Raw genomic sequence first — 25,970 nt, 5'->3', positions numbered from 1 at the left:
AAACAAATGGAAACATATACCGTGTTCATGGATTGGAAGAATTAATATCATCAAAATGTCCATACTACTCAAAGCAATTTACACATTCAATGCAATACCTATTAAAGTACCAATGACATATTTCACAGACATAGAACAAACACTTCAACAATTTATATGGAACCATAAACGACCCCGAATAGCTGCTGCAATTTTGAGAAAGAAGAGTAAAGTAGGAGGGATCACAATACCTGACACTAAACTATACTACAAGGCCACTGTAATCAAAACAGCCTGGTACTGGCATAAAAACAGGCACATAGACCAATGGAACAGAACAGAGAGCCCAGAAATAAACCCAAGCCTCTATGGTCAATTAATATTTGACAAAGGAGGCAGCAACATAAAATGGAGTAAAAATAGCCTCTTCAACAAATGGTGTTGGGAGAACTGGACAGCCACATGCAAAAAAAAATGAAACTCAAGCACCAACTTACACTATATACAAAAATAAATTCAAGGTGGATAAAAGACTTGAATATAAAATGTGGCACCATTAAAGTCCTAGAAGAGAATATAGGTAGGAAAATCCCAGATATTTCACGCAGAACCTTTTTTACTGACATGTCCTCTAGAGCAAGGGACATAAAGGAAAGAATAAACAAATGGGACCTCATCAAAATTAAAAGCTTCTGCAAAGCTAAAGAAAACAGTATCAAAATTAAAAGAGAACCAACTGTATGGGAAAACATATTTGCCAATGATTCCTCAGACAAGGGTTTAATCTCCAAAATATATAAAGAACTTACAAGACTCCACTCTAAGAAGACAAGGAATCCAATTAAAAAAATGGGCAAAGGACTTGAACAGACACTTCTCCAAGGAGGACATACAGAAAATCCAAAGACACATGAAGCGATGCTCAATATCGCTAGCCATCAGAGAGATGCAGATTAAAACCACAATGAGATACCACTTCACACCAGTCAGAATGGCCATCATAAACAAAGCAACAAACAACAAGTATTGAAGAGGATGTGGAGAAAGGGGGTCTCTAGTGCACTGTTGGTGGGACTGCAGACTGGTACAACCACTATGGAAAGCAGTTTGGAACTTCCTCAGAAAACTAAAAATGGATCTGCTTTGACCCGGCAATTCCATTGCTGGGACTCTATCCTAAGAACACTAAAACACCAATACAAAAGAACCTTTGCACCCCGATATTCATAGCAGCACAATTTACAATAGCTAGGTGCTGGAAGCAACCTAGATGCCCATCAGTAAATGAATGGATCAAAAAACTATGGTACATTTACACAATGGAATTCTATGCAGCAGAAAGAAAGAAGGAGCTCATACTCTTTGCAACAGCATGGATGGAGCTGGAAAGCATTATGTTAAGCGAAACAAGCCAGGCAGTGAAAGACAAATACCACATGATATCATCTTTAACAGGAATCTATACAACAAAACAAAAAAAAACTAGCAAAATATAACCAAAGACACTGAAATAGGGGATAGTCTGACAGTGGCCAGAGGGGAGAGAAGAGGGAATTTCAGGGGGGAATGGGTAGGGTTTACAGGAACAAATTTGGAGGACACATGGACAAAAACTAGGGGTGGGGGGGTAATGGGGGGAAGGGGGGAGGGTTGGGTGGGTGGGCTGGAATGGGAGTAGGGGGGAGAAAACTGTACTTGAACAATGATTAAAATAAAAAAAATACCTAAAGCTCCACCCCTTACTACATAACAGGTGTGCCAAGACAAAGAAATATGGCCCAAATAAAAGAACAGATCAAAGCTCCAGAAAAAGAACTAGGTGGTGAGGAGATAGCGAACCTATCAGATGCAGAGTTCAAAACACTGGTAATCAGTATGCTCAGAGAAATGATTGCATTCAGTTGAAAAAAAATGCAGGAAGAAGTGAAGGCTATGCAAAGTGAAATAAAGCAAAATATATAGGGAACCAACAGTGAAGGGAAGGAAACTGGGACTCAAATCAAATATTTGGAATGGAAGGAAGATATAAACATTCAACCAGAACAGAATGAACAAACAAAAATTCAAATAAATGAGGAGAGGCTTAGAAACTCTTAGGACAACTTTACATGTCCCAACATCCAAATCATAGTGGACAAGAAGGAAAGAATAAAGAAGAGGAGGAGGATGGAGGAAAAAGAAGAAGAGGAAGAAGAGGAGGAGGAAAAGCAGGAGATTGAAAACTTATTTGAAAAAAATAATGAAGGAGAACTTCCCCAATCTGGTGAAGGAACTAGACATGCAAGTACAGGAAGCTCAGAGAGTCCCAAAGAAGTTGGACCCAAGGAGAAACACACCAAGATACATCATAATTAAATTACCAAAGATTAAAGATAAGGAGAGAGTCTTAAAAGCAGCAAGAGAAAAGGACAGTGTTACCTACAAAGGAATTCCCATAGACTATCAGATGATTTCTCAAAATAAACCTTACAGGCAAGAAGGGGCTGGAAGGAACTATTCCAAGTCATGAAAGGCAAGGACCTACATCCAAGATTACTCTATCCAGCAAAGCTACCATTTAGAATGGAGGGGCAGATAAAGTGCTTCTCAGACAAGGTAAAGCTAAAGGAGTTCATCATCACCAAGCCCTTATTATGTGAAATGTTAAAGGGACTTATCTAAGAAAAAGAAGATTACACTGGCTGGGGTGCCTGAAAGGACTGAGTGCCAACCTGCAAACCAAAGCATGCTGGTTCGATTCCCAGTCAGGGCACATGCCTGAGTTATGGGCCAGGTTCCCAGTAGAGGGTGTGCAAGAGGCAACCACACATTGATGTTTATCTCCCTCTCTCCCTCCTTTCCTCTCTCTCTAAAAAATAAATAAATAAAATATTGTTTAAAAAGAAAAAGAAGATCAAAACTATGAACAGTAAAATGACAACAAACTCACATCTATCAACATTGAACCTAAAAAAAAAAAACTAAGCAAACAACTAAAACAGGAACAGAATCACAGAAATGGAGATCACATGGAAGGTTATCAGCAGGAGGGGGGAGGGGGAGAATTGTTGAAAAAGTTAAAGGGAGTAAGAAGCATAATTGGTAGGTACAAAACAGACTGGGGAGGTTAAGAATAGTATAGAAAATGGAGGAGCCAAATAACTTATATGTAGGAGCCATGGACATGAACTAAGGAGGGGGGGAATGCTGAAGGGAGGGGGATGTAGGGTGGAGGGTGATATAGGGGGAAAATGGGATAACTGTAATAGCATAATCATTAAACTGTACTAAAAAAGAGGTATGTACCCCAATGTTCATTGCAGAAGTGTTCCCCTTAAGACCACGAATAAGTCAGGAATGTCTACTTTCACCACTCTTATTCAACATAGTACTGGAAGTCCTAGCTACAGCAATCAGAGAAGGAGAAATAAAAGGCATCCAATTTAGAAAGGAACAAGTAAAACTGTCATTATTTGAAGATGACATAATATGTAATACATAATGACATAATATAAAGAACCCTAATGATTCCACCAAAAAGTACTAAAATTGATCAATTCAGTAATGTAGCAGGATACAAATAAAATCCAGAAATCAGTTGCATTTTTATACAGCAAAATTGAACTATCAAAAAGAGAAACTAAGAAAACAATCCCATTCACAATTGTTTCCAAAAGAATAAAATACCTAGCAATAAATTTAAACAAGGAAGTAAAAGAACTGTACTCAGAAAACTATAGGACACTGAAGAAAGAAATGGAAGAGAATATAATTAACCAGAAGCATATATCATGTTCATGGATAAGAAGAATTAACATGAGTAAAATGTCCATACTACCCAAAGCAATCTATAAATTCAATGCAATTCCTATCAAGATACAATTCTTGTCTAGAAGAAATAGTCCAAAAATTTATATGGAACCACAAAAGACCCTGAATAGCCACAGCAATCTTTAGAAAGAAGAACAATGTTGGAGGAGTCATGCTACCTGATATCAAACTATACTACAAGACCTTGGTAATCAAAACAGCATGTTACTGCCATAAAAACAGACATATAAATCAATAGAACAGAAAACCCCAAAAAAAAAAACCCACACTTATATGACCAATTAATATTGACAAAGGAGACAAGAACATACAATGGGGTAAAGCTAGCCAATTCAAGAAATGGTATCAGAAAAATATGACAGACACATGCAAAAAAAATGAAGCTAGACCACCTTCCTACACCATAAACAAGAATAAACTTGAAATGGATTAAAGACTTAAATTTTAGACTCAAAAGCATAAAAATCCTAGAAGACAACATGGGCCATTAAATCTCTGAAATTTCTCATAACAATATTTTTTTCTGATAGATCTCCTTGGTCGAGGGAAATAAAAGAAAAAATAAACAAATGGGACTGCATCAAACTAAAAAGTTTGTACACAGCAAAGGAAAATATCAACAAAATGAAAAGACAACCCACTGAATGGGAGAATATATCTACCAATGATACATATGATAACAGGTTAATATCCACCTCAACACTGAAAAAACAAACAACCCATTAAAAATGAGTAAAAGTCCTGAATAGACACTTCTCCAAAGAGGACATACAGATGGCCAATAGACATGAAAAGATACTCAACATCACTAATCATCAGAGAAGTGCAAATTAAAATCTCACACCTGTTAGAATGACTATCACCAATAAATCAAATGTTGGGGAGGATGTGGAGAAAAGGGAACCCTCATGCACTATTGGGAATGCAGATTGGTGCAACTACTGTGGAAAACAGTATGGAGCTTCCTGAAAAAATGAAAAATGGAACTGCCTTATGACCCAGCAATTCCACCTCTGGGAATCTGAAAAAAAAACCACAAAACATTAATTTGAAAGAATATATGCACCCTGTGTTCATAGCAGTGTTATTTACAATAACCAAGATTTGGAAGCAGCCCAAGTATCTATCAGTAGATGAGTGGATAAAAAAGCAATGGTACATTTACACAATGGAGTACTTTTCAGTCATAAAAAAGGAAAGAAATCTTACCCTTTGCAACAGCAGTGGGTAGACCTGGAAAGTATTATGCTAAATGAAGTAAGCAAGTCAGAGAAAGACAAATACCATGTGATTTCTTTTATATGTGGGATCTAATGAATGAAACAAGCTAATAAAATATAAACAGATTCATAGAAACAGAGGACAGACTGACAGCTGTCAGAGGGGAGGGGATTTGGGGTCTGGGTGAAAAAGTGAAGGGACTAAGAAAAAAAAACCCTCACAGACACAGACAATAGTATGGTGATTACCAGAGGGAAATTGGGGGTGGGGACAGATAGAAGAAAATAAAGGGGGAATAAATGGTGATAGAAGGAGCTTGACTTTGTGTGGTGAACACACAATACAATATACAAATGATGTATTATAGAGGTATACACATGAAACATAATTTTGTAACCAATGTTACTCCAATGTGTATTTAAAACTGAATGGTACCACCACCATATTAATTATATGGTATAACAGTTATTTTGGTAGATCAACTTGTGTACATAAGTCATATGATAATACTGATGATCCAATGTATTGAAAGATTTAGATAAAACCTCCTCATAGGTAATGCCAATGGAAAATAAATTGCTTAAAGAATGTTATTTAGCTGACTACCAACTAGTTTCAATTTTAAATAGCTCCACATAAATTTATCACAGGGTACAAATAATAGTACATCAAGGGAGAGATAAGTATCAAATCAGTACAAAAACTTGAAAACATGTAATTTCTTTAGGAGATGGATTATTTGTTTCCTTAAGTCTATCTCCACATTTACTCTTCCAAATATTAGGCATAGTTATGGAGATACTATTGCTATATTAGATATATAAATGGTATGTTAAATGCTTATTCCTAGAATAATACAATCATTTTGCTTTAAGAGATCTATGCCAAAAGACAAGGGGGTGGACTACTGTATAGGAACAGGTTAACTTAGCTGGCATGGATTGCTCCAACCCTGTATATCCCCAAAATAGGCGTGTCTTCAGGACTGGCTAACAAATGTGATTTATAGTGAGCACTTGCTTTTGTATGCCTGAGGCCTTGGGCCATGTGGTACAAGTTTGATGAGATAATTTATGCTACTAAGTGTTATTTGTGATAAATGTATATTCTTCTCTGAGGGGCTAGAACCTGAGTAGCTATAGTCAGTCATTTGGATACTACATGCCTTTATGAGTGACCCCTCCAATAAAAATCTTAGACACCAAGGCTTGGTTGAGCTTTCCTGGTTGGCAACACTTTGCATGTATTGCCAAACATCAATGCTGAGAGAATTAAACATGCCCATGCTATACTACTGGGACAGGACAACTGGAAGCTTGCCCCTGTTTTTTTTTTTTTTTTTTCTGGATATTGACCATACACTTGCCTCCCTTGGATGATTTTAAATCTGTGTGATGAATTTGATGAACAAACCAGAACTCTGATTTTTTAAAAGCATTTATTTGAGCAAAAGGTACTGTGACCCAGAAGACAGAGATTCCGGGTAGCAACCCAAACTGTGCTTCAAGAGAGCAAAGAAAGCTGAAGCTTATAAAGGCAAACACCACAAGGTGAAACACATAAAACTTTTCGTATTGCATGAAGTGATGGCTGATTCAAAAAAGGATTGTTCAAGGCTGGGTAATATAATTCTGAGGTAAGCATCTACATGAAAACAAGGTGGGGGAGAGGTTTGGAGAGTGAGCAAGTTCCAGAATGTACCCATATTTTGCCATGTATAATGTGCACCCACGTTTTTGGACCAAACTTTCAGGGAAAAAAAAAAAACCTTTTGTTTTAGCCCTGTCTGGCGTAGCTCAGTGGATTGAGCACGGGCTGCTAACCAAGTGTTGCAGGTTCGATTCCCAGTCAGGATACATGCATGGGTTGCAGGCCATGACCCCCAGCAACTGCACATGATGTTTCTCTTCTCTCTCTATCTCCCTCCCTTCCCTCTCTAAAAATAAATGAATAAAATATTTTTTAATAGCATTTAAAAAAAACCTTTTGTTTTAATTTTTAATTAAATTTTTATTTATATACAAAACCAGTGATCATAGTCCAGGGTATTATTTTACATACATATTATTATTGCTTTCTAGAGTTACACTTTTAATACATAAGCATAAATAAATGAATTAAAAACATTTGTATAGATACAGAATTAGTACTACCCATGTATAATGTACATCCTTATTTTTCCTTCAAAACTTTGGGCAAAAATGTGCTACAGTAAGCATGAAAGTTCCAAAGTCCAAACTTCATCTGAGTGCAGATGTGGGTATATCTGACTCTCCTAATGACCTCCTGACTCCATTTTGGTGGTACCTGATATTAGTGACTCTTAGATATTTCAGTTTATAGGATAGAGGCTGTCAACACCCCTATTTTACAGATGAATAACAGGGACAATGAGATAAAATAACTGGCTCAAAGTTACAAAATTATATTAGTAAATGGCTGAGCTGCAATTCAAACCCAGACACCCACAGTCATGCATCCATCAGCTCAGTATCAGTGGATGTCCTAAAGGAAAGCAAGGTAAGAGGATATACAAATCATTGAGAACACCTAACTGTGGCCAGTAGTACCACCTGATCTTATACAACAAAATAATCATAACAGTGTGAACTCTGGAACCAGACAGATCTATGTTCAAATCTTTATTTCGTCCCTTACAAGCTGTGTGTTCTTGAGCAAGGCATTGAATATCTCTAAGCCTCAAATTATTCAATGTTGTTTTAAGGGGTAGAAATCATGTGTACAAATCACCTACCATCCTTGTACATGCCAAGATGATAGCAAATATCATTATCATATATGCCCTCTATATTTTCAAAATATGGTATCTGCTACTCCCACCCCCGATCCCAATTTAGAAGTTAACATCATACCTATAGCACAGAAGGGGATACATATAGAGAAAGTAATTTACATAGAACTGACATCAGGTTAACCCAGGGCATGAACTAAAATCCAAAATTTCCCAGTGTCCAGCCCAATCATTTGTAACTTTCAGCCTCCTCTTTCAAATTCTTAAATTGTTACTCTTCTCCCTAAGTCTGCCTTTCTCACCCAAAGAAAAAAGTGAGCATTTGTGACCAATGTCATATTAAACTAGACAGATTTCTGAGTGACAATATAATCCTCTTTAATTTTCTGGGGGAGATTAGTTCTTGCCAACCAACTGGCAGAGGAAAAAGGCTACAGCAAGCCACATAAGTGCAAGTATCAGTGGGTGGAAAAGTGCAGAAACAAAGACAACTCTTTAAAATATTAAATGCAAACTCATTTACTGATGGTTGCAGATAAGATGAAAGAGTTTACCATCCACAGGGACTATGACAGTGATGAATGAAACCATTCTGGAACTGTGAAGGAAAGTGGCCTCTGAGAAGGGGTAAGGCATTTGAGGGAGCAGGAGGTTGCTGTGGGTGGGGGAACAGGAAGAGAACAAGAACTAGTTATGTGTGGGCTAAGGCATTTTCAGTGGCGGAACAAAAAATATAGAAATAATGTTGCTGCTGGTACTTAAAAAGCCCAGGCAGGCATCAATTGCCACCCACACCTAGTCCCCCACATTGTAAAATCAGGGAAGCTGTGGTTTCAAAGGAGGAATGAGGGGAATGGGTAAGATGCATTTTGACAAGTGAAATTAAGCAGGGTCAGTATAATAGATGATGTAATCAGTGAGTGCACAACCTGCTATCTCTCAGCACTTAAGAGAATCTATTACTAAAAGACTGGAGAAATTTGAAAGACCCTGTTCCATGTTCTTTCACTTCCTAGTTAAAAGACTAAGTACTGCCAGAAATAAAGCAATCCTGAGTCATAGTTAGAATTGAAAAAAAAAAAGTGTTGAAGTGGAAGGTGAGTTATGCAAATGGGTTTTGTTTCTCATAAATGGAACTAAAGAATCCTGGCTCTCTATAATTCTCTAAAAGCTACTGGGGAAGACAAAGAACTCTGCACACCTCATTTTTAAGTATTTGACTATTTCAGTGAATATGAGCTAGCATTTTAGGTTCACTTTCCCCTTCATCCCTAAACTTAGGTTTGGTATTTATGTTCCTCAAGCAAAGCTATATCATGTCTCTTGAAATCCTTTCATTTGCTCTGCAAGTATTTATCACGCTCTTACTGAGTTACAAGAATTATGTCAGATACTATAGGATTGGAGAGTCTGGAAGCAAGAATAAAAAGAGATTCCTTGCCCTCAAGGAATTTTAGAGACTATTTAGGGAGGCAACATCAACAGGCATTAAGCAGATAAGTCCAAAATCAAGATGAACTCACCAACAATTCTAGAGTAAGTTGATAGTACACAAGAGACCCCAAAGCTAGATGGCAAATGAAAGGGACAATCAGAAAGTGAAGGCAACTCTGGGGAAAAAAAAAAAAAAAAAAAACAAGAAAAGCTCATAGGCTAAAGTGGTCCTAGGACACATATGAGAGGGCATGAGCCTTACATCATGGGTAAGATTTATACAGGAGTAGTAAAGGAGAAAAGCCTTCCCAAATGGGAAGATCTTTCTACTTGTATTACGAATTTCTCTTCTTTGACCCCTTTATTCCTAGATTGATGAACTAAAAGAAAAAAATCCAAAAGGCCAAGTTTTCTACACCTTTCAAAACTCCTTTAAATAGTCTTATGATCTACCTTTTTGCCTTTTAAATTCAAATATCCATTTCTTAGTTTTTAATATTTTCCTACTAGAGTGGTCTTCAAACCTGAGCATGCATCTGTATAACATGGGGGCTTAATTAAACAAACAGATACCTGTGTCTGATTCATCCACCTAGGTCAGAGCCTTAAGCCAGATTTCTCCTCAGGTGAATTCCACAAGTAGTCAAAAACAGTCAGCTTTGAGAAATGCTAGTGCTACCCCAACCAAAAATGTACCCCATAACAGAAGACCCTTGATAACACTAAGCCAGAATGAATCTGGAGAATAAAATACAGGCATTCAGATGTGATTACCACATCCTTACCATTACCCTCAACCTCCAGCACAAAAATAGTTACAAAGACTTTTTAAAGATCAAAAAGAACACACAGACATGCATACATCCTTACAAGATAAAGAAGAACGTCAAACTGATATGAAAAATTGGCCAAGGTTTACTTGAAAACCCACAAAGTTCACATAGGTTCAAAGTCCAACAGAAAAATATAGCCTCCCATGGCATCTGAGCTAGCTGTTTTGGCCTGAGCAGTGACCTCAGGGCTATCAATCTAGTAGCAACTAATAAAAGAAAAGTATACTTTTAAGTCTCCAAAACCTAGTGCATCATATCTAGAATAGCAGAAAGCCACAAACCCATTTCTACCTCCCCTGAGGTTAGAGAAAACAGCTCAGTATTTAACCTATACTTCCTAGGCTAACCAAATAATCCTTCTAAACCACAGCTCTGAGCAAGTTGCTGACCATTCCAAACCATGCTACTGGTGACCCACTGTCTCCTCTATAGAATAGAATGTCAACCTCTTAATGTGACAGTCAAATTCCTCCTTCAGCTGACCCCCAAACAACCTATACAACACTCTCTACTGTTATTTCCATATCCTCTATACCTATAACACTAGAATATTCCCATTGTACAGACCTATGCTGGACTTTTGCACCTCTGTTGGCATAGAACATGCTAGTTCTTCCACCCAGAATGCCCACAATTCCTACTCTTTCTCCCTGCCTCCAGATGCTTCTGTGGAGACGTCCTCAGCCACTACTCAGAACTAATTTCCCTCTCATTGGTGCTTTCACCATATTTGGTATCTCTCTCATGGCACTCAGTACATTTGCCCTGCTTAATATATGATTATGTATGCCCTGCCCTTGTCTCTCCTATTACATTTTAAGGCCCATGAAAATAGACACCATGTCTTATCCCTCACAGCACCCAATGCTGCAACTCACTAGATTAGTGAATTATTTTGTGCTGGTATAGAACAGGTTAAACACAGACTGCCATAATAACTGACAGATGGTCTGAGAAAAGTTTTTCATCAGTAGAATTGGCAATTCTCCAATAAGTACAGACTGAATCTTGCTAATAAAGCACATTTTCCTATGGATATTATGTTACTTTTTTTCATTTTTTGATGATAAAAATCATTTGAAATTTCTGAGAAATGGCAGTGTGATGATAGCAGCCAAGTTTGATGGTCCAAGCTGTTTTCAATCCATTCTTCACTTCATGTGCACTAATTTTTATTTAAGCCTTTGATTTAGTTAAGATAGCAATCTAGTATTTGAGGCAAGGACAAGCAATTTTGGTTGAACTGTATTAGTGTTGCCCTCCACTCTGGTTTAGGCATAATGTAAAAAGAGAAATCCCCCATAAATAGGCAGGATTATCAAGAATACTCTCAGAGCCTTAACCATGTTACAGAGCCCTCTGGAAAACCCTAGACAAGTTGGAGACTCTTACCCTCCTCAAGGAGCTCACACTCTAGCTAGGGTCCCACAATCAACATGCTCATATTTTTTTAAGAAAAAAGTCAACAGTTAACAAATCGCTATGATGGTAAGTGGGCACTGGGTTCAGGGTAGACCTTCAACACAGGCTTAATGGACAGTTGCCTATACCATGTGGTGCAAAAGCTAAGGAAAATGTCTCTACATCAGCTTGCCTTAGTACCTGGAATTCCATTATTTCCTAAAAGTAAAGCACTAAGAACACCCATTTAAAATGCAAACATTTCTAGAGCCAGAAGTTTGATGAATAATTGTATGGACAACTTTTCACAAATATGTAAGCCAGTGAGAAAGCAGACATCTGCTGAACAGAAAGGAAGTGCAAACCATGGCTACCTCTGATGGGCATTTAAGACCACTGCCTTGGTCCTCTCTTTGCCATTCACCACCATATGAAATATTTTGAATGCCTTTAGCCCCATCTTCAAGGATGTCTCAGTCTAGTGGGGAAGACAGATATGTAAATAACTAATTTTAATATAATGGGGTAAGTGACAGGACAGAAGTATACACAGGTGTCATGGAACCCAGATAAGAAACACAGCCCCCTCTGAAGTGGTTGGAAAATGCTTCTTAGTGGAGATGATATCTGAGGTGTGTCTTGAAATATTATATGAACAGGAATGGTGGAAACAATGCCCCAGGCAGAATGATTTACATGAATAAGTACATGGGGCAGCCTTTTGTATGCATAAGTGGGCACTAGGGGAACAGAAACAGAATGATCTGTAAGCCATTCAATATTACTGCAGCATCAAGTGTAAGGCATAAAGTAGGAAGAGTTGAGATGGATCATGGCAAGAGACAGATCATGAAAGGCTTTGTACGTCATGTCAAGGAGGTTGAAATTAATGTTTGACTTAATAGGAAAGATTGGAGGGTTTTAGGCAGGGGAATGAGACAATCAGATTTATGTTTAGGAAAATCAATGGAGCACAATTAACAGGCTGGTTCAATAAGCCCAGATACTACCCCTTTTGCCTGTCCCTTCTTCCCCTCCCTCCTGCACATTTCCCTTTTTCCTCTGCTGCCTTCAAACCAGTCACTGACTCAGGCCTGCCCTTGGTCCCTGATGAATTGCAGGTGGCTCTCTAGAATGGAGGGATTAGTTTCCAACACTGGGTTTTTCTCTTCATGGAAAATATTTAAACAACTTGGCACCTAGATGCCATCCACAGTGATGGCTATAGGGAGGGTTACAGAGAGAACAGCAAAACTTATCCCCTCACTAGGATGAGGCTATATTACCTAAAAATCTCACAAAGACTTTCCTTAGAGGTTTCCTCTATTCAGTGTGACAAAAAATAGTTTGAGTTCAAATAACCTCTGCTATTTGACTAGAGCAATAGAGGAGTTCAGAATGGAAGTAAATCCATGTTCTTTGCTCATTTATCACAGAAGCCCTGTTTTCATTTCCCCCTGTATTTTACAAAGCTCTGGTAAACATTTGATTTTTTCCTTAATAATTCCTTACTTATCTCCCTTTTTGCTCCAGCAAGCTGCCTGCAAGCAGCTCACCATTTAACTTGGGCACTTTCTCATAATCGATTTTTCACCTTAGATATCATATTTAACTGCAAAATATCTGAGAAAAATAGCCCAGACTGAAGGTTAATACCTTCAGTCTGAGTAATACTGCCACCCAATGGTGATACATAGGAGAATCTTTAGTGAAGTTGACCTTGCTCCCATCTCAGCTCAGCTTGGATGGAGGCATTGCCAATTGACACCCAATAAGAGGCTCCAGTAGCTGTCCTTGAGATGGACCAAACTTAACATAGTGTTTTTCCCAAGTAGAATGAACCACAGGCACAATGGCATTTGATGCAGAGAAGATTGCACGATACATTCTTTTCTCTTCATAGGTCCTTACAAATGGCATCTGTTATATTGGGTACATTGGACATGTCTTAGCAGATTGTGATAGTGAGGCAGCAAAAGCTAGGAGAGACAGTGGTTACCTGAATTCCTGTGGAAACAAGAAGCCAACTCCAAACAGTCTCTGGATAAGATTGTGTCTTATCTTCCATGAGTATTTAATTATCATTTCCTGCAAGCTCAGGCAAAAGCCCACTAGTGCACTCAGGTGATTATAATCTAGGTGATCTGAGAGACAACACCCATATGTAAAAAAAGAACTAGAACTCAATCAACAACCAACTCAAAAGTGCCCAGCAATATGACATCAAAGCAAGCAACATGAGGTGGGGATCAAGAAGAAGCCTTCAAAGGAGAGACTGGTAAAGTTTCAGGTGGAGGACAAGTAACTAAAAAACCTACCATTAACTGAATGTTTAGTATGTTTCAGGAACTATGCCTTCATGTTATTCCTATTAAACCAGTATCAGTATTATCCCCCATTTAACAGGTGAGGATCTGAAAATCAGAGTGCTTATATTACTTTCCCAAACTCACATAAGACAACATTTAGCAGGGCCAGAAGTTAAATCCACATCAACCTGACTGTAGTGCCTATGCTCTTAAATATACTGTTGCTCCAAAATGATCCTATGCCCTGAGGCAAGATGGCTGAATTGAATGGAAAGATTGAGTTAGAAAAGACTATTATAGGAAGGGGATTCACACATCCATGTATACACAGGGTCCAGCACAAATAATGTCCCTTTTTATTACAAAATCTTTTATTATAAAATCTAAGCATGTAATTCTGTAACATAATATCACACTCAAACACACCATATGACATTTTAGGTGAAATGTTTAAATCATTATACCCATATTATTACCCTACTAACCACACTCAAGCAGGCCTTACTTCTCCTGGGCCCTGTATATCTCTCTTCACTGGTGTCAAGGGTTAATAAAAATCTGCCCTGAGTGGCCTCTTTCTCCTCTGAGGATACAGACTCCACTAATTGCCAATAAAATGGAAAGCAAGCCACAAATCTGCCCTTTGATTTTGATAAAGTTAGCACAAGTTTTAAACAATGTAAAAAGGAAAACAAATCTAAGAATTTTTAGTTCAAACAACAATTCTGTTTCTATGGAAACATATAAAGGCAAACTGTAGGAACTACAGCATAGACAGGCTTTACCTCCACCCTATGAGCTCAAAGCTATTCTTCCCTTTAAAATAAAGAAACCCTACATATACAAGTCATTATAGCTGGATGGCTGGTGGGTTGTTGGAAAGGAAAGAATTTAACAATAATGGAATTATAAGAACAGCTTGAATTTAACAGAGTTCCAGGCCTTTTGAATTATTTCAGTGAACTCAGTCCTCTCCTTTGATATATCAAGTTTCTTTGGTGTATAAATATAACTTTCTCAATCTCCACCAATAAAGTACCATGAGATATGATTATTTAGTGGACAGTAAGGGGCTGATTATGCCTGAGCTGAATCATTTGCAACCTCCCTATGAAAAAGCCAACCCTCAATTAACCAGAATCCAATTAAATGGAGCCCTGAACTAACTGTACACACTTTTGCAGAGAGAGTGCCCAATAATAGCAAAAAAAAAAAAATCACAGAAATTTAGTATCATGTAAGTAAAGGGTGTGGGGAATCTGTATAGCTCTGTGACTTTGGACAACTTCTTTATTCTCTGTACCTTCATTTCTTCATTTATGTGGTCATTGTTAGCAGGATTAAATGAGATAACTGATGTTGGGTGCTTCACACAGCACCTGAAACTTAGTAAGACCTCAATAAATCTTAGTGTGTATTTATACTCTTTTAGTTCATACAGTCACCTCAAACCATCTTCCAGGAGGTGTCTTAGTATGTGTCCCCACCCACCCCTCTCCTTTTCTGTCCTCATTTCCAAGAGTATACAGCAATCTCTGTCAGCCTAAACAATGTTCCTGGTGCTTAGTAAGGACTTTATAACCAAAAAAAAATCTGACATTACTTTCTGAGGCATTAATGAGAGCCCAAACGTTTCTAAATATGTGGAAAGGAATAGAACCAAAACAATATTCAGGTGCCATTTCCCTTCATATTTTTTATCTCACTGGCCCTTATTACCCAAATGAACTTATATGACTTAATACTTCCATCAAACAACCCAGTGTCTACAACAGTGTGTTTGTCTTAGGCTCAGTGCAGAAACAGATAGGTCTATGATGTTCTCTAAGTACAGCATCATGCTCAATTAGGCACTTAATTTGACACCATTTCCTGATGATGATAATTATCATTATTATCCTTACTACAAGCCTAAGGCAAAATTATTCAAAAAGCAAGTTGTTTTCCAGTCTCAAACACCTATTGGACACTCTTCTTTCCCAGTGTTTTCCCACACTGTTCCCTCGGGTGGCCAGTGCCCAAAATCTCTCACACCCATTCACACTGAGGAATAGAGCATCATTGGCAGTTAAAAGTGGATTTAAAAAGATAGGTGGGGTGGAGGGTCTTCAGATGAGTTTGCAGCCTCACTAAAAGTATTCCAAGAGATGGAAAGAGACCCCTGGGAACACCTGATATCATACCCCCTAGGCATGTCTTCCTCCAAAATAAGAGGAAACAGCCTTACAACCCCATTCATACAGGTGTAAAACTAAAGCATAAAACTACACAGGATACTCAATTTCTCAAGGAGTCACTGCTACTGAGAAGTTCTGGTAGCAAAACTAAACCATTATGTAGATGATGGCATCTGCTTATCTGATGTCATGTAAAGAAAACAAAAATATCTATCCCAATGGTCATCAAGGGCAATTATAAATAAGTTATATAAGTGATATGTAAAATCATTCAGAACCATGCAAACCATACTTCTGATTTTCCTATAAGCTACTCAGCAAAGAAAAATGACCTGGTAATATGATGCACCAGGTAGCTACATTTTTATTTCAAAGGCTGGAAGAGAAGGGAACTCTGGAAGAGTCTGAAGATAAGACCACACCTTGTGAGGTAAGTACTAGGCTTGCCTGCTTTCCTTTTTCTTTTCTTCATTCATTCCTACTAGCAGCAGGGAAAACAGGGCAAGGTGACAACCAAAGACAGGACTACCTCACAGCTGGTTTCAGACCAGCCTAGCCCTAGATTCAGGTCTGCTTTCTCAAATTAAGAGTCTGCCCACATGCCTTCATTCTTTACAACTTCCCCAAATTCACTTAATGCAGTTAAAAATTTACAACTAAGTTTCCATCAGTACTCTCTGTGGAAAGTAAAACTGTGTATACATGGCCCCATGAAGGGAGAAATATTTGGATAACATATTGGACATTTCAAATACCTTCCATTTGCTGCTGAGGCAGCTGACTTGCTGGGAACAAGTTCTCTGAGAAGTATAAAGTTAAGCACTCTATTCCAAATCCAATGAGGAATGGGGCAGTGAGCTTGACAGAACATCAACTAGAGGAAGCCAATTAGCATAGTTTTTACCATGACAACCAGTGCATCTTTCTAAGATTTCAGTGGGGGTTCATACATTGAAGGGGGAGAAGGGAAAAAATGTCAAAGAATCTGCTGACTTTGAAACACCCCTTTTTGAAATGAACCACTATTACCAATTCCGTCAAAATTTCTAGAGGTAGAGTATTATCCCTGTCAATAACATGACATTCATTTAGCTCACATGTGCATAGTTTCTGGGTGATGGAAAACATCAGCAAGAGCAAAAGTTTGAGAAAATACCCCGATTATATGCATTGTTTATAAATCACCTGAAGCTGGGTGGCAGGGCATTAGGACAGGACAGACCCAAACACATCTCTGCAAGTATCACTCAGTTAAGGAGATACAGACATCACTGAAATTTTAATCCATGAATTAAAAGACATTATCTTTATTCATTCATGAGTTATCAGTATGACTAAATAAATTCCCCTATCTCTAATGTTCTCCTCTTCCCTCACCTCCCTACATCAATCCTAAATTCAACTCAAGTTCCTAACCTTCTATGAACTATTCTTTCCCAAATCATCCCAGGTTCCACAGATCAATCTTTTTTTTTTTTCAGAAATACTATTAGATAAAGAGTCCACATCACATAGCTGAGTATTGGATTCTACATAATTTTATAATACTATTTGGTGTATTTATGTCATTATATCCCAATGTGACCATAATTTTACCAAGGACATACTTCTGTACCATTAAAGTATCACATGATATAGATTAGAGCAGATACCTAATAAAAAATGTACATGTTTTATTACTTGGAGGGTTCAGGGACCTGTGTCTAATTTAAGGCTGACTACATGACCTTGAACTTAGTGCCTCTAGTATTAAGGCAAAATAAGATTTCCATTCTATGTTCTCCTTGGAAAATGAATGGGGAGTGGTCCTCCAGTGGGCAGGAATTTGCTACCATTGTGGATTTCCTCTTAGCTTATTGCTAGAATGATGAAGAAAAGGATGAGGCACCTTCATTCTATCCTTCTTTCAAGACTCAATTTAGTTGCTACTTACTCCATGATTCCTTCCTTGTGCTTCTTCATCCAGAATGACTCCCATACTATTCTGAAATGAAAGAGGATTTTGTCTTTCCTCCTTTCATGACATTATACAATAAGCCCTCACTTAACATTGTTGATAACTTCTATAACTTAAAGCTAAATTATGTATAACAAACCAATTTTACCATAGACTATATAAATGAGTGAAATTCCTATGGCATCTCATCAACATTATAATGAAACAACATGGAACAAAATAACATTATTCTAGGACCTGCTGTAGTACCTTCTGCCTTGTATTATAGTTATGTCATTATTTTCTCTCCCCTAGTAGACACACACAGTGACATAATAAGTACACAATATTAGTAATAGCTAATACCCATTGAGCATGTACTAAAAACTTTATGCACATTATTTGATTTAATCCTCAAAGCAATTATGTTCTCATGAACAGTATTTACATATCAATTTTACAAATCGGAAACTGAGGCTTTGAAATTAAGTAATTTACCCAGGATCATATAGGCAAAAGTATCACAGGCAGAATTTGATTTGAGAGTCAGTAGTTTTCATTACTATGCTAGAATGATTCTTAATAGATGATAAATAAAAGAAAGAAGGAATGTAATGAATTAAAATATAGAACTGTCACTACCAATACAAGCTTTCCAGTCATATGTACTCCTGTAGCCTATGAATCAAGGGTCTGTTACTGCCTATTTCTAAAAGCATAGTAAGACTCAATGTCAAAACCAAGAAACCAAATTATAGACGTTCAATGTCAACTCTCATTCATCTAAGAAGAGTCCTGATTTATGTTTTTAGTGTCTCCTTGATCTTCAAACTACCCAAAGTTCATATATGACAATTTTACATAACTAACTACTAAGAATACACTGGAATTTTGGAGCTATCCACACACTTCAGGCTGATGATCAAGTTCTGGGCAGTGTGAGTCTACCAAGCTCAGCTAAAATTGCATTATTTTTCATGAAACTACTGAAATAGTATACACCATCAGTGTTTAACTCCAATGTCAGGATAGATGGACCCTGCCTGCACATATGCCACATTCAATCTGTCAAATAGCAGCATTTTCATTGACTCAATCAAAACTGATCTATAAATGTAGGCCTATAAATGTTTGGTATGAAAAAGTTGATTAAAAATTTAACTGTAATTCTTTATCCTTTATCAGAAGTCCTCCACTGTGGTATGCCCATAGTGGCTATGCATGACATCCCTTTGGATGATCAATGTGGATAAATAAGAAAAAATACAAATATTGTTTCTCCTAAAAAATCTGCTTTCTGGCCATTCCATTTACAGATAATATAGCAGTGTTTCACAGGATAAATTCTAATGTCAGCCAGCCTTAATTCAAACCCTGGCATTACATCTACATTGAAAAAATTACTTAACTACTCAGTGCCTCCATTTCCCTATCACTAAATTGGGATAATGAACCTATTTTACAGAATTGTAAGGAATAAATGAGTTATATGAGCAAAATTCTTATTTCTGTATACAAATAAATATTATATGTTAGTATTGGTATTATTATTATTATGTGTGTGTATGTATACACACACACACATATTTAATACTCACAATTTGTATAGTGCAGTAGTTTTCAACCAGGGGCAATTTTGCCTCTCTGGGGACATTAACAATATCTGGGAATATTTTGGTTGTCACCAAAACAAGCAGGAGATGCTACTAGCCTTCAGGGGATAGAGTCCACAGAAAATGCTGAATATCCTACAACAAACAAAATAGACCTCTACGACAAGGAAATATCTAGCTCAGAATATTAAAGTGCCAAGTTTGAGAGAACCTGGTACACAGGCAATCATCACTTTATGAAAACTCAATGGAACAATACTCCAAGGGACCAATGCCAATAAATAATAGGTAATAATTCCATTTCAAAAAGCTTTCACCAAAGTGTTCTTCCAATACCAGAACTCAATACATTTATGGATGACATATATTACTCATAGCTTCCTTCACTTAATAGATTTGTTTATAAATATGTTTTACATATTGTATACATGTATCAGTGGAAATTTTTTAAGTCCAATCCCAGTTCATATACTTCAGGCAAACTGTGGGTAGAAATCATGTCAATTTTAGAATGCAAATAGTTACCCTCTCCTGACAATATTTTGTGGATTTAAGTTCTCCTTACAGAAGTCACTGTAATTGACAGGGAAGTGGGCAAGATAAGAGCTTAAAGCTAAGATCTTATATGTCATTGTCAGCTGAAGGTAAAACATATCTAAAATGACAACCCAAGTTAAAGAAGAAAGAGGAAGTTTACGTCAACATTTACTTCTCAGGAATTGATCAATTTATAGAATGTGGCCCATCTATAAATCTAACTTTATTTATCTAGATGTTATTTTATCTACCCTATGATTGCTTATTAACTGCATGATTCAGTCAAAATAGTCAATGCACTTGTGTGTAGAAGACCTGTTACTACATCAACTGGATAATCAATCAATGAGGAAAAAAATCAACCAAATTATCTTCTTTACACTGTCTAATTCCTTCACCTCACCTCAACTATTCCCAAACAAACCCATACACAACAGTTATTTGGGTTGCTTTTAGGTTTTATCCAGTTGTTTTAGCTTTACATAAACAAAGACCCTTTATTCTTGGAATTTATACTTTCAGAACCGCAGCTTGGCCTCCTTCTTCTTCAAGATGAACTTTACATCCTAACTACCTACTAATTTAGGGGTGTCAGATTCATTTTCAACAGGGGCCACATCAGCCTTGCAGTTGCCTTCAAAAGGCCAAATGTCATTTTAGGATTGTATAAATGCAACTACCCTTAACAGTTAAGTGAGAGCTTGGTGCTGCCACCAGGAAGAAACAAGGTGCCAGGCTGGATAAAACGAGATGGAGGGCTGGATTCAGCCTGCAGGCCTTGTGTTTGCCACCTGTGTACTATATGCTCAGCATTATATATAAAAGAAAACTTAAGTCTAAATGTAAAAATTCAAGCTAACCTGTAATGTTCACCACGTCAAATTAGCCAAAGCTGGCACAAGCCAGGTATGTGAGTTAATCTCCTCATAATTCAGCATTTCCTTTGAGCTTCGTCATTTTTTTAAGAATACTAGCACAACTACCTTTACATTTTGGCCCACTTTCCATTCCACCAAATAGAATAAATTACCCCAAAAGGTTGCCAGCATATTTATTGCTGAGGGGGGGAAGCAGAAGAGGGAAGAGAAGAGAGAGAAAAAAAGAAAGAACAAAATTTATATATGAATTCTTCTGAGGCATTCTCTTGGGAAACCAAACTGATAATACAAAATTAATTACACTATTTCCCTCAGCTTAAAATCCTGTGTAAGCACTAATTCCCAGGACCCTCACCAACCTGCACAGAGCAGTAGTGAACAACACAGAGCCACTTCCCAGAACAGACAATTGATGCCTGCCCACCTTAGTGTCTTCTCTGCTGTCAGTGCTTATTGAGACACAGACTTCTCAGAGATGAACAGCCTGATTCTTCTGGTTATAGCACAACTTCAGATTTAAAGGGCAACAGAGCTGATACTTGGCAAATATGTCAGACAATGGAGTCTATCTTTAGTACACATACCACCTCTTTAACCCACCTGTACCCCCAAATTGCCACCCCATTTCCATCTGTGCAAGTACAGTTTCATATGATAACATGGAAAATATGGAGGCTCTGGAATCAACAATATGGGTTTGTTCCACCATTTACTATATGACCTTAGTCATGTTGCTTACCTCTTTGAGCCTCAGTATAATATGTAAAATGAAGATACTTCCACCTGCTTTACAACATCATTACACCACTTAGAAAAAAGTTATTTAAATGTTTAGCACAAGGTTTAGTACAGATTGTTCAAACACTAAATGGTAGCTATTACTGTCCAAGATTGCTTCCCTCCAAATAGCAAAGAGCACTTCCCTGGAAAGGGCTCTGTCATTCATTCATTCAGTGGAATGTATTAAACACATACTCTGTGCCAAGTCAAATCCTGGACATCAGAAGTAGAGCAATGAACAAAACAAGGTATCTGAAAGTGAGAAGTCCACAATGTAAACTGAGAATTATAATACAATCTCGTGATAGAGAGCCACAGCCAGAATCTAAGCATGCAAGAAGCATAATCCAATCCCATGAAGTTGGAGGAGGGGAATTGACAAGAACCAATCAGGGTCATCTAAAGTTCAGAACAGAAAGGGTTGGCAGGAAGACTATGGCTTCTTAAGTACCCAGAGGACCTGAGGCATAGCCTACACACACACACACACACACACACACACACACACACACAAAACCAGGCTTGTGGAAGTAAAATAGTTTAGGGCTCCATTTGTTAATACACATCCTTCAGTAGTCAGTTTTGAGTCTGGGCTGGGTAGGGTGAACCTACAGGTTTAATAAACCTCAGTTCTGGTGCATAAAAGCAGGGTCTGACAACATGCAAATAAACAAATGAGGTTCAATGATATAAGGCTTATACATATATACAAAGTGGTATATAAGCACAGAATAAGGTAGTCAACAAATATCATTGAACACTATTATAAGTCAGGCACTATACTTGGTATTGAGTAACCCAAAGGAGATATATCTTGGTGTTCATGAAGCACACAGTATGGTAAGGGAGATAAACATTAATCACATGGATAAATAACTACAGACAAGGAAAATTCCATCTACCAGGTCTCCCTCACTGCCATCCAAACTCATCCATTTCACATATTATATCCTAGTCCTAGAAAAATCTAATCATTTAGAGGGCTTCTCCTATTAGATAATACATATACATTTTAGGAATGTCCATCTGGAGACAGTATTTACTCTGAAGGGATGGCTGTGATGGCATGATGGCAGCATTCCAGGCAGTGTGGTATACCAGGGGAAGTTGTATCATTTACCCCTCCTTTAGTATACCTCATAGCACAGTGAGACCATCTGTTCCTGCCCTAGTGTTTCCTAAAGTGTTGACAGTGGAGAGATCTCAGTCATGCATGTCAAGTGGAAAGCTAGAAAATATTTTCATGCCCTATTCCCTTCACAAAAGATAGCAGTTCTATGGTATAGGGAGAACGACCTTATTTTGCTGTTCACTCATTTATTTATACATTCACATATTCTACAAATAATGAGTGCTTACAATGTGTCAAGCACTGCCAAGCATCAGGGAAAAATAAAGACATGGTCCCTGTCCTCAGGCAGCTCATTGTCTATCAGGAAGATGGGCCACTAAATATATAAGGGGGGACCCAAAAGACCCACCATTTATTTATTTAAAAAATTGTGTATTTATTCTTACATGTTTGAACTTCCATCACCTTTAAAGTACTCTCCATTTCATGCAATACACCTACTGAGACATTTTTTCCACTGCTCAAAACAGTTTCTTAATTCATTGATTTTGATGCCTTTTAGTGCTTCTGCTGTTTTTTGTTTCACCTCTTCCACATCGGCAAAACATTTCCCTTTGATGACTTTTTTCAACCAGGAAAAAAAAAAAAAGAAAGTCACTCAGGGTGAGATCAGGTGAATAGGGTGGAGCACAGGGGCCATGCCATTTTTTTGTCAAAAATTGCTGAACACTCAGAGTGGTGTGGGCAGGTGAGCTCATAAATCACCCACCATGAAATGGGCAAACACATTGAGTCTTCAAAATAAATTCACTAAAGCCAAGCATAGCCTCTCACAACAACACCAGCTGGTACATTGATACAGACAGATTGCTGGAATACTAGCAGGGGAAGCCTGTACTACAAGGGACTCACCCTCCAGAAGACAATTCCAGGTTTTTGGGGGTCCTCCTTCATACATACTTACAGGAGAGTATGATAAATCCTTGAATGGAATAATCACAAAGTGCTGAGAACACACAAAGGTAAAATACTCAATTTGAGTTAGGGGTGGAGGAGAGTGAGGAAGAGCCTAACAAGGCTTCCCAGAGCTAGGAAGCATTTGAAATATTCATAAGAGTGAGCTAGACAAAGAAGGAAAAATACATCCTGGTACCCAAGATAGTCTCAATTTATTTCTGTTATCCAGGCATAATTAGTAATAGCAGCCCCTTTCATTCTCAAAGTTATTCCAGTTTGGACAATATATTATGCAATCATGCTGCATATATGAGGAACTGCAAGTAGTTTGAGAGGTGGCATGATAAAGCAGAAGTTGCACACACTCTGTAATCTGAATGGAGCCCATAAGTCTGAGCCAAGACATGGGAAGATAGTGTCCATTTTTGAAATTCTCACCACAAACTGTCAACTTTTCAATTCATGCCCAATACCTTTCTACCCAAGTCTGAGCCATTAGATTTTACTTATGCATTCATAGGACCAACACTACTATTTGCTAACTGTATAAACCAGGCCAAGTTGCTTAAACACTCTGAGCCTCAGCTTCCCAACTATAACATGAGGATTCATTCAAACATTCATCAAATATTTATATATTGATTATAATGTGCCATATATTGTGCTAGGATTATCCCTAGACATGGTTCCTACTCTTGTGAAGCTTATAATCTACTGGGAGAGACATATATACAACAAGCAATTATAAAAATATTGATTAACTTTACCAACCTTTTTATGATAGCATCACAACTCAGAAAATGACAGCACATAAATATACACATGCAAGCACACACATATACAAAAGGTACTAACCTATCTCAGTTATAAATACAGAACTAAAAATATTAAATAAAATACTAATCAATCTAGTATAGCAGTATATTAAAAGATTAAAATATCATGACACCATGTAGGATTAATTCCTCAAATTCCTTTAATATTAACAATCTACAATGATAATACATCCCATATCAATAGAGCAATGAAAAAATATCTATATGACCATCTTAATGGATATCAAAGCATATTTATTGAATTCCATGTTGTATTCCTCATAAATCTCTTAGTAAACTTGATACAGAAGAATAATTACTTCATATGATAAAGAGATTTTTTTATTTCAAACTAATATCCAGCATCCCAATTAAAGCAAACTTAGAGCAGTGGTTCTATAATACTTAAATAAAAAGATTGCTTTTAGAATTAGAGCTATTCTTAGAGTTGGTGCCTTGAAAATGGTTAATAACTGTTAACTGCTAGTAATATTTGGAATTGTTATAATTACTGTTAAAACTGTAATACAAGGCAAATGAATATTGAGGTATTGATGAAAATTATAGGCATAAAGCCAGATCATGGAGGGCCTCATGTGCTATACTAAATGGATGGCATATTGTGTTGCATGTGAAAGAGGAGTTGAAAGCAGAGCAATTCCATGAGCATATCCATGTTTAACAGATTATTCTGACCACGGTGTGGAGGTGAATTGAAGGGAGACAAGGGTAATTTAGGAGAATCAATCAGTCCCCCCAAAAGAACAAAAGATAAAGAAAAAATGGTGGTTTGAAATGGGGTGTTGGCACTGAACAGATATGTTCAGAATATATCTAGGAGACAAAATATCCCTATCAGTGGACAGGACAAGGGGAAAGAAGAAAATGGGAAGGGCATGTAGAGGTAAGCAGGTTATTCAGGGTTTGTGAGACATGTTGAGAGGATTTATATTTATTCTAATAGCAACGGAAGATCATTAAAGAGATTTAAGCAGGAATTTGATGTGATAAGATTGGTATTTTACAAAGGTTTTTTTGACTGCTGGGTTAAAATAGTTTGGAGAGAAACAGAAATGAAAGAAAGAAGGTCAGTTAGAAAGCTGTAACAATAGCCAAGGAAATGACTGAGACTCATTAATGCATTTCTGGAGGCAGGTGTTTATTTACCAAGAGAAGAAATTCTGAAAAAAAGAGTAGTTTCAGAGGGGGGATTATAAGTTTCATTTAGGTTTTGTATTTGAGATATCCTAAAGAAGATGTCACATAGGTAGTTGTATATATGAGTCAGAAACTCAGCCCAAAAGCCTAAGCTGGAGATAAAAACAAGGGAGTCAAATCACACTGGCTCCAGTAAAGAAGGTGACTTTGAGGATGCAAAGGCTTAAGCAAAAGAGATCTGTTTGCTTTTTTTAATAGAAAGATAAAAGTATTACACTCTAGATATACATAAAAATATATTGAGTTTT

General features: G+C 37.4%; 1 long non-coding RNA gene across 1 annotated transcript in view; it reads right to left on the bottom strand.

The window, feature by feature from the left end:
- Positions 1–4,325: 4,325 nt before the first annotated feature.
- Positions 4,326–25,970, bottom strand: part of LOC118498508 — a 30,068-nt gene continuing 8,423 nt past the window's right edge. The window contains exons 2-3 of the long non-coding RNA XR_004900990.1: positions 21,587–21,592; positions 4,326–4,484 (exon numbers count right to left, since the gene is read on the bottom strand). This is a non-coding gene — a long non-coding RNA (uncharacterized LOC118498508). The remainder of the gene's footprint in view (positions 4,485–21,586; positions 21,593–25,970) is intronic.

Source organism: Phyllostomus discolor, chromosome X (genome assembly GCF_004126475.2).
Source record: "Phyllostomus discolor isolate MPI-MPIP mPhyDis1 chromosome X, mPhyDis1.pri.v3, whole genome shotgun sequence".
NCBI classification, from domain to species: Eukaryota; Metazoa; Chordata; class Mammalia; order Chiroptera; family Phyllostomidae; genus Phyllostomus; species Phyllostomus discolor.
This window is presented reverse-complemented; position numbering and strand designations above follow the sequence as displayed.